The sequence below is a fragment of the Trichechus manatus genome, unplaced genomic scaffold (genome assembly GCF_000243295.1).
Source record: "Trichechus manatus latirostris isolate Lorelei unplaced genomic scaffold, TriManLat1.0 scaffold00048, whole genome shotgun sequence".
Taxonomy (NCBI): Eukaryota; Metazoa; Chordata; class Mammalia; order Sirenia; family Trichechidae; genus Trichechus; species Trichechus manatus.
Window position 1 is genome coordinate 2,119,626 of NW_004443984.1, and position 4,560 is coordinate 2,124,185.

The following is a 4,560-nucleotide window of genomic DNA, read 5'->3' on the forward strand; positions in this document are numbered from 1 at the left end:
TATACCATGGACTGCCAGAAGAACAAACAAATCTGTCTTGGAAGAAGTACAGCCAGAATGCTCCTTAGAAGTGAGAATGATGAGACTTCGTCTCACGTACTTTGGACATGTTATCAGGAGGGACCAGTCCTTGGAGAAGGACATCATGCTTGGTAAAGTAGAGGGTCAGTGAAAAAGAGGAAGACCCTCAAGGAAAAGGATTGATACAGTGGCTGCAACAATGGGCTCAACAACAACCATGAGTATGGTGCAAGCCCAGGGAGTGTTTCCTTCTGTTGTACATAGTGTTGCTATAAGTCAGAATTGACTCGACAGCACCTAACAACAACAACAAAGTTCAGTAAAGGCATTTATCTCCTAGGAATTGAAGATATAGTTGTTTTTTTTCCTCCATTTAAAATAGAAGTGGTTTCCATCTGTTCATCTCTCATAGCAATAAATTTGTGCCTTACGCATACTAGGTGCCAAATAAACATTTATTGAATTAATACATAAATCATAAAAATAACTATCATTTCTTAAATACCTATTAGGTGCCAAGCAGCGTGCACACATTTTACATACGTTATTGCTAATCCCCAAGATAAAGACCATCTGTGGTCAGACAGAGTTAGGTTTATTAACTTGCTGCCGCCAGGAAGACTGTACAAGTGAACCATGGAGCATCTCATCAAGCACAGGAAGAGATGGAGTTAGTTATTCTAGGCTTTGAGGGAAAGATGGAGTGTAGGTAAAATGCAAAAGAAGCAGTGTTTTAATAGCCCCAAAGCACACCAGGCTATGTATAAAAGGATTAACATTAGGCTTGAACTAGCAGGAGGACTTGGGATCCTGTTTCCTTGGAAACTACAGTGTGAAGATAAATGTGGAATGTTGTATCTGGAAACTCCTTATCTGAAGCTCTGCACCTGGGTTGGAAATTGAAGCTGCTTCTGTCTGTCAAAGTAACTCAGATTCTCCAGGCAAGAGTGGAATGTTCCATTCTTATATGATTTCAAGCAGCAAATTTTCTGAAAATCTGATTTTAGAAAATAAAGTTTGTCAGCACTCTGACCTTGTGTTAATTAACAAAAGCAGTTTTTCAAGTTGACACTCGGGAAGCCAAGATTAGCTCCTTGGTACAGATAAGGAAACTGGTGTTCTCTAGAGGTTATGGGTATTTGCCCAAGGTCATAAAGTTGTTAAATGGCACAGCCAGGACTCATATATACCCTATGACCCAGAAATTTTACTTCTAACTATATATGCAACAAAAATGCATCCATACTTGTTCCAAAAACCAGGTACAAGAATGTTCATAGCAGCATTTTAAAAATGTTTTAGGACTGAGCAACGTTTTTCCTGTCTTTACTTTTTATTGAGTCATGATTGACATAGAAGAGAATGCACAGATCTTAAGTGTTCAACTCAATGAGTTTTGACACTTGTATACACTGATGTAACCAACACCCAGACAAAGATACAGAACATTTCCATCATCACCCCAGAAAATTCCCTTGAATCGTGCTTCTTTCCAAATGATTCCCCTCATCCTCGGAAATCAGCTTCTGATTTTTATCACTACAGGTTAGTTTTGCCTATTCTTGGATCATAGAAATGGAATCATACTGTATGTATTATTTAGGGCTTGGCTTGTTTCACTTAACATGCTAGTTTTGAGATTTATTCATGATGTTGCGTCTGTCCACTGTTTGGTCTTTTTTATTGCTGAGTAGTATTTCGTTATATAAATATACAACAATTTGATTATTCATTCTCTTATTGATGGACATTTAGGGTATTTCCAGGTTGGGGCTATTTTGAGTAAGGTTATAGCAGCACTTATTTTACTTATTTTCAATAGTTCCAAACTGGCAACAACCCAAATTTCCATCAAGAGCAGGATGGATAAATAAATTGTGGTACCACAGAGCACAAAAAATAAATAAATGAACGACCTACCGCTATGTGAATAATGTCGATGATCTCTCCCGAACACAATGTGTTGCTAAAGAAGCCAGACACAAAATAAGTACGTTCTATGTCATTCCATTTTTATTACGTTCAAAGCTGGAAAAATTTATCTACGTTATTAAAAGTCAGAATAATACCTTTGAGGAAAGTAGGAATGGACACATGAGGTGGGCTTCTAGAATGCTGGTTTCTTTATCTAGGTGGTGGTTATATGGATGTGTTTACTTTGTGAAAATTCATCAAGTCAGACACTTGTGATGTGTGCTCTTTTCTGTCTGTACTTAACAAATAAGTTTTATATTTTAAACATAAGGCATTGTTATCACCAGTATGATGAGCTTCCTGGATCCTAGGGGAGGGTCAGCGGAGGAACTCACTTAGATTGCAAACGAGACTGCATTAAAATTAGCAATCTATCTATCACACACTGCTGGTGGGAATGCAAAATGGTACTGCCGCTTTGGAAGTCTGGCAGTTTCTTATAAAGTTAAACATAAACTTACTTTACAACCCAGTAATGCAGCAATCCTACTCCTAGGTATTTACTCAAGAGAAATGAAAATACAGTGAAACCTATGAGAGCAGGGAACTCGACGAGACTGCCTTGTTTTTCTGGGTTTCGCAAGTTTTCCGCCTTCGACAGGGTGCAGTCTTACCACTTTTCTATTGCTCATTTTAGTGGAAAATATTTGAATTTTCCTTCTCTGACAGGTTTCTGCCTTACACAGGTTCTGGCTTTCACAGGTTTTACTGTACATGTCCTTACAAAGACCTGTGTGCAAATGTTTAAGTGGCTTTATTTATAATAACAAAAAAATGGAAACTTAAATGTCCATCAGCTGCTGAAAAGATAAATTATGGTACATCCATACAATAGAAAACTATTCAGCTATAAAAAGGAATAAATTACTGAAGCATGGGATGCAAATTACTGATGCATGGGATACATGTAAACATGTGGCTGAATCTCAAAAGCACTATGCTAAGTGGAAGTAGTCAGACCTAAAAGGCTACATTGTATGATTCCATTTATATGACATTCTGGAAAACAAAAAAGAGGTAGAAATCAGATTAATGGTTGTCAGAAGCTGGAGTTGGGGAAAGGAAGTCGACTACGAAGGACACAAAGGAAATTTTTTTTTTAATTGTACTTTAGATGAAGGTTTACAGAACAAATAGTTTCTCATTAAACAGCTAGTACACATATTGCCCTATGACAATGGTTAACAACCCCATGACATGCCAACATCGTTCCTTCTCAACCCTGGGTTCTCTATTACCAGCTTTTCTGTCCCCTCCTGCCTTCTAGTCCTTGTCCCTGGACTGTTGTGCCCCATTAGTCTCGTTTTGTTTTATGGGTCTGTCTAATCTTTGGCTGAAGGGTGAACCTCGGGAGTGACTTCATTACGGAGCTAAAAGGGTGTCTGGGGGCCATACTCTCAGGGTTTCTCCGGTCTCTGTCAGACCAGTCAGTCTGGTCTTTTTTTGTAAGTTAGAATTTTGTTCTACGTTTTTCTCCAGCTCTGTCCAGGACCCTCTGTTGTGATCCCGGTCAGAGCAGTCAGTGGTGGTAGCCGAGCGCCATCTAGTTGTACTGGACTCAGTCTGGTGGAGACCGTGGTAGTTGTGGTCCGTTAGTCCTTTGGACTAATCTTTTCCTTGTATCTTGTTTTCTTCATTCTCCCTTGCTGCCGAAGGGGTGAGACCAGTGGAGTGTCTTAGATGGCTCCTCACAGGCTTTTAAGACCCCAGACACTACTCACCAAGATAGAATGTGGAAGATTTTCTTTATAAACTGTGTTATGCCAGTTGAGCTAGATGTTCCCTGAGACCATGGTCCCCACAGCCCTCCGCCCAGCAATTCTGTCCCTCAGGGAGTTTGGATGTGTCTATGGAGCTTCCATGACCTTTCCTTGAACAAGCTGTGCTGGTTTCCCCAGTATTGTGTACTGTCTTACCATTCACCAAAGTTACCACTTATCTATTGTCTATTTAGTATTTCCCCTCCCATCCCTCCCACCCCTCGTAACCAACAAAGGTTGTTTCTTTTTGTGTGTAAACTTTTTCTTGAGTTTTTACAGTAAAGGTCTTACACAATATTTGTCCTTTATGATTGACTTATTTCACTCAGCATAATGCCCTCCAGTTTCATCCATGTTATGAAATGCTTCACAGATTCATCATTGTTCTTTATCGTTGCATAATACTCCATTGTATGTATGTATGATAGTTTGTTTATCCATTCACCAGTTGATGGGCAACTAGGGTGTTTCCATCTTTTTGCTATTGTGAACAACGTTGCAATGAACATGAGTGTGCACATGTCTATTCATGTGACAGCTCTTATTTCTCTGGGATATATTCCTAGGAGTGGGATTGCTGGATCATTTTGTATTTCTATTTCTAGCTTTCTAAGGAAGCGCCATATAATTTTCCAAAATGGTTGTATCATTGTGCATTCCCACCAGTAGTGCATAAGAGTTCTGATCTTACTGCAGCCTCTCTAACATCTGTTATTTCCACTGTTTTTGACTCGTGCCAGTAATGCCAGGGTGAGATGGTATCTCATTGTGGTTTTAATTTGCATTTCTCTAATGGCTAGTGATC